Source organism: Pogoniulus pusillus, chromosome 32 (genome assembly GCF_015220805.1).
Source record: "Pogoniulus pusillus isolate bPogPus1 chromosome 32, bPogPus1.pri, whole genome shotgun sequence".
Classification (NCBI taxonomy): domain Eukaryota; kingdom Metazoa; phylum Chordata; class Aves; order Piciformes; family Lybiidae; genus Pogoniulus; species Pogoniulus pusillus.
In genome coordinates this window covers 5,841,255-5,854,735 of record NC_087295.1, presented here as the reverse complement: position 1 = coordinate 5,854,735, position 13,481 = coordinate 5,841,255, and the positions used below count along the sequence as shown (strand labels likewise).

The window sequence follows — 13,481 nt, the reverse complement described above, 5'->3', positions numbered from 1 at the left end:
TTAAAATGCATTACAAAGTTAAAACTTCAGGCTCACCAAAACCCATTTGTGGAGATGGGACTACTGGCAGGATTTAGTGTGGGAAAGGTTATTTCTTCTATTCACAGCCAAGTCTATATGCTGCAGCACTGCTTCCAATAAAATCTTATTTTTAGCATGTTTAAGTGGTGGAGCTTAGAGTGGGTGAAGTTTGTTTACTCCCCCCCTCCCCCCCCCAAATACAGTCACTTCTGTCTTTCAGAAACTGAGAAGCTACCTGGTGTCATAAAAGGCAAATAATGTCTCACCTGACTTCTTGACAACTGCATGCCACGCTGGAAGAATAAGAGATGCTCATTATTTTCCTAAAGCAGAGGAATTGGCTGCACAGTGTAGGCTGACGAAACTTCAACAGCTGTCTTCTAAGAAGCAGGTTTGTGGTTTTTTTTTTCACAATAGACTATCAAGGGACATGTGAATAGTACACCAGACTAACTCTTAAACAACAGGCATTCTTACAAATGATCAAACTCAGCTACGAGCACCTAAGAATAAACTCCTTTGGATGGCAGGGGTGGGACATTGCTCTTCGTGTACTGCAAATGCTGAAGCTGTACATAAAGTACGTTGCTGTGTGAATGCTCTGTTTATGTAGCTTATAACATTTGCAGACAAAATCCATCTGAAACACTAATATCTTAAATACTGTGAGGATGAGCCCTTTGGACAATATGGTAAATCTCTTTGTATGAGCATCCTTAACACCACTGTTTCCCAACTGATATAGACTTATTGCTTCAATCAAGCTAATAAATAATTCACATTTCTGAATGGTTTCTACACAGGGTGATGGAGCGTTGTGGTAGGGTAGGAAACATCCAGCTAGAGCCTAAAATCTCCTCAGACATAATCCTGGAATAATCCTGTTTTCAAATGGTAAAAGTTCGTGCCTCCTGCTCAGGCGGCGCATCACCAGCATCCAGATCAGGAGTCATGCCAAGCTAGCTGTAATCTAATATGGAAATGAGATGTTGGCCTTGATATTGTGTCATTCTTCTGAATGGGATCACCTGCACCCATATCTCCTAGGAGGAAATTTCAAACAGAGTTAGCTCCTTAAACCTTCTAATTAAAATGAGAAATCCCCAGGCTTCCATGACTCAGCCTCGGAAAAAGATTATTAGGAATTTAATAGGGAAAATATCGCATCTCAGACCATCTGTGACCCAGTGCTCTGTGAGAATTTAAAGAAAACTGGAGGGAGGAGGTGCACGCTCCAAAGCACACTCTAGGAGTACTTTGTTGGAGCTGCAATAAATCAACATAGTTAGAGTGCAGCCTTTTTCAGATTTAATTACTGTTACATAATTATTAGCAAAGCAGTCTCCTCTGAAACTGTAAAACTCATTCCATCAAAAATCCCCAAGCTCCTGATGGAATTTATGAACTAGTTACTTTCTTCCCAGCTCTGGAAAAATGCAAGTGGATGCATTTGGGTTTGTCTTCAGCAGTTTTTGTAGAGTGCTGAGTTTTTCTATGCTCCTCCATTTTGGGGAACTTGCCCTAATGGTCACTTTTAACAAAAAAATATTGATTATAAAACATGTCCACTTTCATTTGTTTGCATTTCTGCTCCTGGCAGGGAAACTAGACATAAGCACTTGGGGACAGATACCCTTTCCCCCCTTGCTGAAAGGGATTCGCATCTCATTTCCTCCACGGCTCTAGTAGCTACTGATTGAGCTAAAGTGTGGAGTCTCTCATGGAGCTGCCAAAGAGCAAAATTTTCATGGTCTTTCCCCAGAGGTTTTGCTGTGAATACACAGCTTTAAAACCTGCCAATGATGTGAACAAATTGCCACCAGGGAAGGCCGTTTGGAGTCTATATCAAGCAAGCCTGAGGCCAGCTCTTCCCTGACCACTGCTGCCCAGTTTGAGGCTGTTGACACCTGCCCCCTGGCTCTCCTGTAGAGTGGAGGAGAGATTGCACAGTGCCCTAACAGGCAGACTGATCCTTAAATCTGTGACATCACCTCATATAGAAATAATAACAAACATCTCCTCAGAGAGCTGAGAGAACAAGTGAAGGTTGGTAATGGTAATGAGCTTCTTTGAGGTCACAGCTGGTGGGTCTGGGCTTAACAAGCAGCAAGACCTCAACTCAGCCAGGTGAAAACAACTAAAGCAATCTTCCCATTTCTTCTCTCAGCCAGGAAGTGGCATTTTTTAGCCGACATTGTGATAGCACAGCCCAGCTACCAGCACTGGGAGGTACTCCTGAAGCTAAGTCTGACCTTGGCTGCTCTTGAGCTCAGGAGCTGCAAGCCTCGGGAAAGCGTTGCAGTATATTCAGGAGTAAAGCTCACAGATAATCAACACTTGTGTGCTACAGCATGAAGCTGAAGTTGGGAAGATAGCGTCACGGTCAGATGGGAGGAGACCAGCCTGCTTTGTGTTGAGCTGCTTTGGTGAGTTTGTAACTGCTCTCCCTTCATTTACTGCCTCCAACATATGTCCTGGTGGTTCTGTAAACTGACTTGCTTTTTCATGCCAAATTGCAAATCTTATTACAGCAGATTTATAGATGCCCAAAATTTCTTGGCTCAAACCATTTTTGTTTACCTGTAGACATAATAGTGAGATAACACTTACCTCAAGGTTTAAACTAGTGACTTAGAAAACTGGAGAAGGAGAGGTACACTGGGTCAGCAATATAAGGATATTCACTTTTGCTCTGCATTTAATGTAACTTAATTATCTTTGCAGATATTTCTCTTGGTAGATATTACAGGTTGCAAAATAAGAGGAAATCCATGTGAAACAATAAAAAATAATTTAATTTTGCATAACAATTTAATGTGATCTGAATTTTAGAATGCTTACTGGAGTTAAATGATACATTTATAATACTCCAAAAGAGAGATTAAGGAGGGAAGCAAGAATAAGTAAAAGCCCCTTTTCCAAAAAGTGGGATATGGCTCAAGGATCAGGATGTGCTTTTCACACAGCACCAGCTGAACTGAAGTTTCCTGCACTATATATCTGGTAGACAATAGATGAACAGATGGTTTAGAGAGGAAGAGAGAAGGATAGAGACAGTTTGGAACTGGATTTTTAAATGAAGGAGGAGTCAGTACAGTTTCAGTGAAAATAAGGTTATGTGGAGGATCTTTTACATTTTTTTTTTTCAAGGAAGCAGCAGTTGATTGAAGTGTTGTGGAGAAGTAGGTGTTAAGGAGATCATGAGGAGAAGAAATTGCAACAGTTAAGATTAATGAATAGTGTAATGCTTGGTGTGCTGGAGTAGGAAACATAAGAAAGAGAAGATAAAAACAGGAAGTAATTCTAGTGCCATCCATGGAGTTTGTTTGAATTGCAGAGATCTCTGTCCACATCTAGGTCAGGGAGAGAAGAAATAAAAGCATCCTTGAGGGATCTTTCCTCATCTGAACAAATCTTCTGAAGCATCTCACTGGAAAATTGGACTGAGCTTATTTTCCTGGGCACATCCTTACTTTGTGAAAGATGGGCTCAGGATATTTATTGGCATGGAGGCAGAAGGCATGATTTGGGCAGTTATGTGGGCCACTGGGTAAAGCATTGGATTGAGGTCTCAGACACTTGAGCAAGTTACCATAGCTTAATGAGTTCCTGTGTAGCAGCTGAGCTGTTGCAAATGTAGGGTAGCACAGGCTAATTTAAACTCTTTTCACTGGGGCTCAGCTGATGCATGGCAGCCATTAAGCCAAGGTACCTCAGTCATATGTCTGGAGTCTGGTTGAAGGAATCTGGGTTCAGCTCAGTTCAGGACGTAGGTCACCAGGCTTCTGCTCGCTTCGTGACTTTTTTTGGGCAACCGTTTCATCTTGTCTTTTCTCATGCATATAGCAGCAGTAATGGTGCCAACTCACAACTGTGAATTGCTTTGAGGAGAAAAAAATGGGAGTGCTGCAAGGGCATGATGATTCTTTTTGTTGCTGGATGGAAGTGTGGAGTATGTTGAACTTTGAGTTTAATGCAAAATTGTCATGGTTGCCCTCATTGATACCTGAAAAAATTCAACGTGTCTAAAGGGGGTTGCTGGTATGAACAAGGTTATGGGGACCTAGCCTTCTGTTGGTAAGCATGTGTAACCTCAGCTGAGATTTACAATAGCTCCTGGGCAGTGCTGAGGGAACAGCAGAAGGACCCTGTGCTTTTTGCTTACCACTTATTGTCTTTAGGGGCTGTGAAAAGTTTGGAAGTGTCCTCTTTTAATTTATTTTTTCTTAATAACACAGGCTTGGAAATCATTTAACGTGGAGAGATTTGGTTTCTCCCTTGTTTGTAACGAGGGTGCTCCCTGTGGAAGCATTTTTATTCTCTCTTTGTGTGGTGCTCATAACATGTGGCACTCTAGACAGCTATTCTGCTCAGAGCTGAAAAACACCAAGCATTTCCTTTTAATACTACCAATAAACATTTGTGTTATTTTTTTTCTGTAAAGTGGTACTCCAAGCATCGTGCCAGTTCTCCAAGTGACAGATTCTTTTGGAGGCAAAAGAGAAGTATCAGTATTTACTGGCTACCATAAGTATTGCCAAACAATTTAAGAAGCACAAAGTCCTAAAATATTTATGTATGCACATCAGTTACAGTACTCTGGTACCATTTATTGGGCAGAAAGACAAAATACATGTATCAGAGTTACAACTGCTGTGATAATTACTTGAGGGAATCACTCCATAATGAAAATTAAAAATAAAACTAGAGTATCATGTACAGCGATTAAATATTTGCAGAATGATTTATTCCACGGTCACGGAGGTAGCTCATATGTCAAAAGATTTGATCCAGAACATTAGCATCTCGCTGCAAAACGGATCGCCGTGTTCTTACAGTGGCACCTTTACAAGTTGCAAAGGACAATCCTTTTCGAGTCCCCGCAGTCGATTTGCTGCCTTGGCCCTCCTCTTACAAAGAACTTTCAGACAATACACTGGCAAACTGCTACACAAATCCCGCCTTATCACCCCTGCGTGTGCTTACAGCGGGTGGTAAAGGGGACCTGCAGAGCAAGAATAGGAGAGTTTGGTTTGGGGGTCCTGCCTCACAAACACAGGCGGCTTCTGCCTAGTTATTCATCAGACTAAAGATTTTCAGCAGAGCTGTGCTAACCCCCTCAGCTACCGCTTCTGGGCTGGCAGTAGCAGCTGTCTCTTACCATTATGCCCCGAGGAAGCAATGGCATTTGCCAGCAACTCCCTTTGTGTCTAACTCATTTCCTACATTCTCTTCTTTCATTTGCATAGTCAACTGGTCCTTACGCCTCAAGAAAATCAGGAGAGCATCTGAGGAATAAGTTGTTAGAAATGGAGTTTTTAAACATCACACCAGGAGGTGCATGCACAGACCTCATTATATTCCCAACAGGTCTGCCAGCTCACGAGAACATAACGCACCAGAAAGAGACTCTCTGTACTAACAGTTGACAGTACTAAAATAAAGGCAGCTCCCTCCTCCCTCCCATCTCAGAAAATCATTGTGTGAATGCAGAGGAATATTTCTGTGAGCCTGCTTTCCTTCATGATGCCCTTCTGGTGGACAAGACTTATTGATGTCAGGAGTGCTAGAAAGAGTAGGGCTGCCTACTTCTATTGTTCTTCCCTCCATCTGTCTCCCTTCACAGTAATTTAGCCTGGGGTTGTCCCAAAAGTGTCAGCTAGAAATTAGTCAAAATAACCTAAAATCCTAGACGAGGTTAGATCAGAGACTTGTTTCACTGAACCTCTTCAGAATCAGGGCTTGAGCTTCATTAGTGCTTTGATCTCTGATGGTTTTTCCCATCTGTGGTTAGCTGGACTGCAATGGCATGCTAATGCCTTTGCTGCCCAGGAGAGGTCTGGCAAAGATGTTTTCCAGGTAAGGAGTTCTGTTGACATCAACCACTCCGAACAACCAACAGCTAATGATGCCTCAAAGGTGTCTCTGATAAATAACAGTCATCAAGATCTCCCACCTCCTGCCTTCTCATTCTTTCTAAATAGCCCAGTGGCTATCTGTTGAGCTTGACCTCCTACTTCTGGCTGGAATCGGTATCTTTGTTCAGTGCTTTCAGGCTGTTATGTTATGTACTTTGGTCTTAGGATGTGAAGGCTTTTTTTGCCTCAGCCTCATACCCTCTTGTCCTGAGTTTAGATATGACTGAGGCTGTACTCAATGTGATTGCTTAGGTGCAAGTGGAACCCAGGCAGAGCTGAGCAGTGCTGAACCAAAGCAGCTGCTGACTTATTGAACAAGTGGCAAGGCTTCAATCGCAGGTGCTGTTAATGAAAGAAAGGGAATTCTGTGCCTCAGATTTTGGCCTTATTCACTGGTGACCTCGTGCTGACCGCCATGCCACAGCTGATGCCAGCTGCTTGCTTGAAGCTACAAAAAACCCCACACTGGGCGTCTCTGACAATTTTATTAACAAAGCTGATCAGAAAACTTCCAGCAAAGCAAAAGTGTTTTGAAATATCTTACTTGGGTTATGAGAGAGACTTTACAGGGAGGGTCTTCTGCAAGAGGGGGAAAAGGGATGGGATGAATATTGCTGTGACCTAACTGGGCTTCCAGCCTAGTGACTAGAGCTGTGGTGTGGGCTTCTGGTGTTTGGAAACTACTCTTGTTAAGAGAATGTTCAGTTTATCACTTTTGCTCTCAGTGAGGCAATGAATCGATTGGGCTTGAATTGAGGGAAAAATCTACTGTGGTCACTCTTCAGTGGGCTTTGTTAGGCAATGGTGAGCCTCGTGTTGCTGGAGGTTGCTATGGTCTTAGTGCCTGGAGAGGATAAGAGAGATAACTTTGAACCAGCACTGTTGCTCATTCAGACAAGTAAAGGTTCTGTAACAAGCGTATTGAAAATGAGATGTTGTGCAACATTCTGCCTTTAGTTGAGGTGTTCAAACTAATCACAGTATATGCACAGCTTCAGGGACGTTATGCAAAACCCCTAACTAACAGTCAACCTATTTGTCAAAAATTAGGCTCTCTGGTTTTTTTTTAAGCTTTGTAGTCAATAGTGGTGTTGTATTTGCTATGCTTTGGTCTTGTTAGCTCCAGAAAAGGTATTGGATGCTGAAATGTGCCTTTGTGGTCAGAAGGCTGAACTGGTAGCAGCGGTCTGACAATGGATGCCTTGTCTACAAACACTGGTTAAATCTGTGGTTCCATGGTCTTATGCAGGATATGATGATCCTAAATGGTGTTAGTGGCTTTGAAGCTGTTTGGAATGATGTGCCTATGCAGGAACCATCTAGAACAGCTTTTCTGCCAGTAAGTACAAGCTGACTTTATATGCCTGCAGACCATGCTGCAAATGAGCCTCTGTAGTGACCAGGGAACCTAAAATTGAAGCCATATGGAAACTTACTGTGCATATTAAATTGCATGCAGCAGTGTTAACAGCATTTTGATTTGTGGCTGCAAGTAATAAATGAATTATATTAATTTTGTAGCTTCAAGCTAATTTCTCCAGAATTACTTTTTAATAACCAGCATCATGTTCACTGCTAAGATTTAAATACATTTAGGAACAAATCTGAGGACTTTTTTCTTTTTCAAAAAAATCATTGCCAGATTATCATCTGAAACTGAGTTTGTTTAATAATTCTCTGTATATTTCCAAGTGAAATATCAGAAGGTGATTGAGGGACCTGGGGATCAGATTATGTACACATACTGCAGGAGCTGGGGTAAGTCACAGGTGAGATTGGTAAACTAAGCAAAGGATCTGTGTTGTCTACCTCTACCTTCACACATACTGGTCTGCTGGAGAAAAGGAGCAGGTGTGACACTGCCTCTAGGATATTTGAGCACAGGAGTTATCCCTCCTTGTTTGTGGTCCTTCCTTGTCAATAGCTCATCATTTTTGGAGGAGGAGTTCTCATTGGTGCCTGTAGGAAGGCAAAGTATGATGGTGAATGTACACATGCAGTTTGGATTTGCTAGGAATATCTGTGGTCACGTATAAAATATCTTCTCTTATGCCTCGTTTCATTAATAACATATTTAATTTATTAATACTGATACTGCTAGTGTATAAGTGGTTTTTTTTCTTGGATTAGTGCTGAATTTGAAGGGAGGGCACATTCCAAGATGTGGATACAGAAAAGAGTGCATGGAATGTGACCACAGTAGTAGTGAGATATTGCATTTGGGCAGCTTGTACTGTTAGTCTCTCATGGAGGCCACTAGGCACAGCTAAAATGAACCACTGAAGAGCTTTTCCATAAGGCTGTGCCTGTGGTAGAGGCCATTACTCATGGTGGAGTCACCATCTTACAGAACGTGCTGACATCTGTGTGAGTACCTGAGGGTGATGGGAGCCCGTGATTAAGTAAGATGTGCATGTATTGTACAGCAACATATCTCCTCTAGGGCATCTTTCACAGGCTCAGCTGTTGTGAAGTGCCTGTTAATCCAGCATGAAGGCTGAAGTAACTGTTATGGGGTAGATGACCTGCTGTGCAAAGCAACTGCATCGTTCAGCATGGGGATAGACAGAGTTTAGCCGGGACATGCTTGCTGCCCAGGCAAAGCACACTGATGCTCCAGCTCTGTGTAGCATACCTGTCTCTGAGGAGGTAATTATCCGAAGTTGTTGTGACCATGAAGTTGCTTTTTCCTGCAGAAGTCAAATACTCCTTTACCTGTGTTTCCACTGGGTGCATCCTGCATGGAATTACTCTATCTTAGGAAAGACATGGTTGTACTTCTGGTGATGTTTATTTAGTGGCAGTTACTGGGGGAGGGATCCACTTTAACCCGTCACAGCATCCCGTGTCACTTGTTATGTTGGGTCTGTTTCTGTGATAGCAACGTTTGTCATTCTGATTTCTGGATTTTCTTATCTTAAGAGAGTGTAAGATGAGGCATGGGGACAAGATTATTCCTTTATTTAAGTGCCTATCATTTTATTGACTAAGGGGAAAACTAGATGTGTCAAAATAAGAATATAGGAGAGTTAGGAGCTGAAGGGACATAATGGTTGTGACAAGTTTGAATCCACTGGCTGAATGTCTGCTTAGCTGAACACCGCTGCAGGGCTTTGGGCAACCTGTTCTAGTTGAGGATACCCCTGACTACCACAGAGGGGTTTGACTAGATGACCTTCGGAGGTCACTTCCAAGCCAGACCAGTCTATGATTCTATGACTTGGAAACTGGGAGCTAGGTATATTGACTGGTGATGCACTCCCTGTCCTATCACACTCCTAAATTTTCCGACCTTTTGGCATCAAAATGAATATAATTACATGCATTCAGTCAAATGATTTCCCCCACTTTATGACAGGGTCGTACAAAATCTGCATCCTTGCAGGTATAGGCATGCCTCTGTCTGTATATTGATGGTTGTGAGGTGAAGCAAAATGGTAGTTATATCTATTGTGGGGAATGCATTTACTTTTCTAAAGCAATGCCTATTATCAAAACAAAGATGCTAAGCACAAGAGCAGCTCCTTTGCAAATCCAGAGGGAAAGGGCTTTGCACCATGGCTGACATGGACACTCTGTGGTGGTTTAGGTGTTCCCCCCACCGAGTTTCACCAGACTCCCTCAGAATTTTGGGATGGAACCTCAATTGTTTTGTTATTAAAATCAAAAAGAGTCTGTTTTGTGTCTGGACAACACTTTTCTTTCCCCCATGCATTTCTCTTGGTGCAGACCATATATCCACTAGTATTCATTTGGGCTTTCCCCTGGGTTCTAGGGAAGATCCCATCACAGTTTCTTTGTCTGCAAGCTGTCTGCCCAACAGAAATGTCATTTCAGTTGCATCTAAGCATTATGCATCTGCTCATGTGGTTGTAAATAAATAACATAGTGAATAAGGCTACGTTTAGCTTCCCGTGTGATTTAGAATCCAATCTGGTATCTGCTGAACTCCCACAGAACAAGAACAGATCCAAGTACTCACATCCTTGCTTTCAAGAGTAGAAATTTGAAGTTACAATCTCTAATTTAGCCTGGATTCTCTCTCTGTACAAGGGCCTCCAATTCAGTTGATTGTTAGCATTTTCACTTGCAAATGGAATGTCCAAGCACTTCAGAGTTTATAACTTTTTACATGTGGGTGTACTTACAGACCAGGAAATGGCATCACATAATAATCAATTCCAATTAAAATAAAACCAAACAAACAGACAAGAAAACAACCAACCAAACAAAAAAAAACCCCAACAAACCCAAACAAACAAATCCAAACCACAGCAAACACACACAAAAATAAACCCAAAAAACCAAATCAAACCACGCAGCCAAAACAAAAAAAGAAACCAACAACAACAACAAAAAATCCAAAATAAAAGCCAAAAAACCACCAAAACAACAACCCAGAAACCCAACCAAAACCCTAAGAAGGGAAAAACCAAATACAAACCCCCCACTTATTAATGCTCTACAGAAGTGCAAAAAACCCTGGCCTCTAGAATGTCAGAAAGTACAGAAGTCATTAGACTGGAGTAGGAATGGAGATTCACTAAATCTCCGGAGGGGGGGGGGGGGAAGGATGAATCACAAAATTTGTTTCACTGCTCCAATTTTATTTACTTATATTTAAACTTCTTGAAGTGGTCCAAATCTTCAGCTACAGCTAGGTCTGGCTTGGTTCTGTACGTTATGTTGTACATGCATGTTGTCCTAGGATTAAATAGTGCAAGCAGTGCTGTTACAGGGATCAATATGGAAGTCTAAGGAGCTAGTGACAGAAGAAAGCATCCCAAAAAAACCCCTAGTGTTTTGAAGGAGGAGGAAATACCTTTACAACTCTGTAATGACCTTTGTGGGAGATGCCAATTCAAAGCCAGTTGCAAGTCATAGAGGCTATGTTGCTGGCACTAAAAAAAAAACCAAAACCCAACAACAAAAAAAAAACAAAACCAGCCAAACTTATTTTTTTCTTCTCTTTTTTTTTTTTTTTTTTCCTCCCCAGAGTTCTTTTGTCTGTGAATTTGGCTTTCCTTTTGCTTTTCCTAGATCCTTCTTGCACATCCTCTGGGGTAAGAGGGACGGCTCTGCAGGAAAAATAGGCCATCTTCTTGGCATAATGTGCAAGAATTCTGCAAGGCAACTCACTCAGGTCTGATAGTGAGACAGAGAGGGCTTGGGAGTGCGATTCTGCATGGCAGCCCTGTGTAGGGTAGTTAGATTTGTATCAGTGAGACACGACAGGTCTGCCCTTGAGATTCTGCAGTGGCACGGTGCCAGCTGTTCACCACGCTGATCTGTGTCTCTCCAGAGCAAAATCACAACCTGCTGCCATGGTTCAGCTCTGGGTCAGACCCACAGCCAGATTATTGAGAGTGGGTTGGTTTGGTTTTCTGCTTGCGTGGGTTTTATTTGATTTTGGAAATTGCTGACTTTTTCTGTCAAGGAGAGCTACTTTCTTGATTAAGTACACTTAATAGGGCTTAATTTGGCCCGAAGCAGTGCCATCACTGCTACTGGCACATCAAAAGCTGTAAGATTTTGGTACCACAATTAAATATGCCTTGACCTTGGGTACAGACAATAAAAAATAACCATAGCCTTGAGTTAAACTAGGTTGACAATCTGAAAAAAATAAAACCAAGCCCAAGCAGGCACTTTTTAATTTAGGCAAGTATTATTTGCTTTTGCAAGGAAAGATTCTGCTGTGTGTTTCACTGGGATTTTATTCATCTTTATTGATGGCATTTCACTTAATTTGCTGCCATTTGAGAGCCCTACAGGCAAAGGGGAGAAGAGGAGCAAAGTAGGGGTAAAAATGGGAGAGGGAATTGCTAGCACAATAAAAAGAACCCAATCCTGCCATCGTTTTTGTGCCTGTGCAATCTCCACACGTTTTAGAAATCCTTGTGCAGATAGCAACGAAGTGAAAGAACACAGACAGTCCCAAAGGGAGCACAGCCAAGATCTCTCCTAAAATGAGTAAATTCCTACCATAATGCAGAGGAGCTTTGAGATCTCCTCTGGGCTCTGGCAAAGCTGTGGTTAGCCCTCCCTCTTTCCTTACAGTCACACTAGGGTTTGTAGGACTGCGGGGGCTGGAGCCATTGGCTTTAAATGTTACTCTTGATGAGCTTTTCCTTTTGAGAAGGATTCCAGAGGCACAGTCCAATGCTATCCGGTCCATCCTACTCAGTGGTCACTGGCAAGCCCAGTGTTTCAGAGGAAAGGGTGCACACTTTGCATCCCACGCCTTTTTCCAATTTGGGCACATCTCTGTCTTGAACAGGGCTGGCTGAAATCCTGGAACATGATGTTTAGTTTCTTTTCCAACATTTTTATTGATAAAACAAATATTTATTTTCCTCACCCTGTTCTGACATCTTTGGACATTTTTTTTCCCCTCTTTTTAATTCCCTGATGTTGGAAACAAGCTGTTAGGTTAGGTGGATGTTTAATCTGAAGCAGTACAGCCATTCTTAAATAATTAGTGTATTTCTGATAGCACAAAAGCATACAGTGCCTTTTAAAAAACACACTAAAATGTTACTCTGGGAAATAATAAATGGCAAAGAGTTCCACTGTGTTCTACAAAAGCACTTATGAAATAGCTTTTCTTCTGCCAGTTTCGTGGTTCCCACCTCTAAAATTGACAGAAGGCTTCATTACTCTTGTGCTAGAGGACAAGGGAGAATAGAAACTTCTCACCTAATTTTTTTGGAGCAGTTGCTATTTTACATATTTCTGTCCTCAAGGAAGTGAAGGTAGTTAAGAGGAGAACAAGACAGGCAGAAATGAGCAGCTTTGTTTTGCTGTGTGAATGGGGCTGAAAGGATACAAACCATATAAAGCAGAGATTATGGATAAAGAAACCCACCAGCTTTTATTCCTGTGAATTTAAAGCACCAGAACTTTCTTGATGCTCAGATTTGTTCCCCTGAAATAAGGTGACTCCAAAGGCTTCTATAAATCACGTCAGAACTCAGAGCACCTTATGTTGTGTGACTGGCCAGAGAAGGAGCATGGAAATGTTCGGCATGTGAGTGTAAGAAGGTATGCAAGAGAGCCTGCTCCCAGGGGAATCCTCTACCTCCACATCTCTAAATAATCCATACCCTTCTAGACAGGGAATGTCAGGGGTTTTTATACTGTCTCAATATTTTTCTATGACTTGCTCCATTATTTATTCTGGACTGGCTTTCCAATTTGCAATGCCCTGAGCAAGCGTGGTGCCCGCCTTGAGCTACCAGAGGGGGAATCTGGCTGCGAATTGCCTCCCCATCTGTCGTGGAGTGAGCGAGAAAGATCCGAACTGGCAGGGATTAGTTTGTTTTTTTTCCCCTTTCCCTTGGCTTCTGCTGGCAGAAGGGGAAACTGGAACTGGCCCATGAGTTATTGAGTTAAGATAGGGCCACAGAACTGGAGACCCCCAGATTGCAAAGCCTGAAGTCTTAACACCCCTTGGGTGTCTACTGAGTGGATTGTGGCAGGAATTTCCTTCCCTTGGTACTGGACTTTACAGATGTCTCCTTGTTTCGCTCTCAACTTACA

The 13,481-nt window shown here is 42.2% G+C and overlaps 1 long non-coding RNA gene across 1 annotated transcript in view; it reads left to right on the top strand.

The window, feature by feature from the left end:
• The first annotated feature begins 379 nt into the window (after positions 1 to 379).
• Positions 380 to 13,481, top strand: part of LOC135189352 (uncharacterized) — a 39,543-nt gene continuing 26,441 nt past the window's right edge. The window contains exons 1-2 of the long non-coding RNA XR_010308047.1: positions 380 to 412; positions 2,189 to 2,447. This is a non-coding gene — a long non-coding RNA (uncharacterized LOC135189352). The remainder of the gene's footprint in view (positions 413 to 2,188; positions 2,448 to 13,481) is intronic.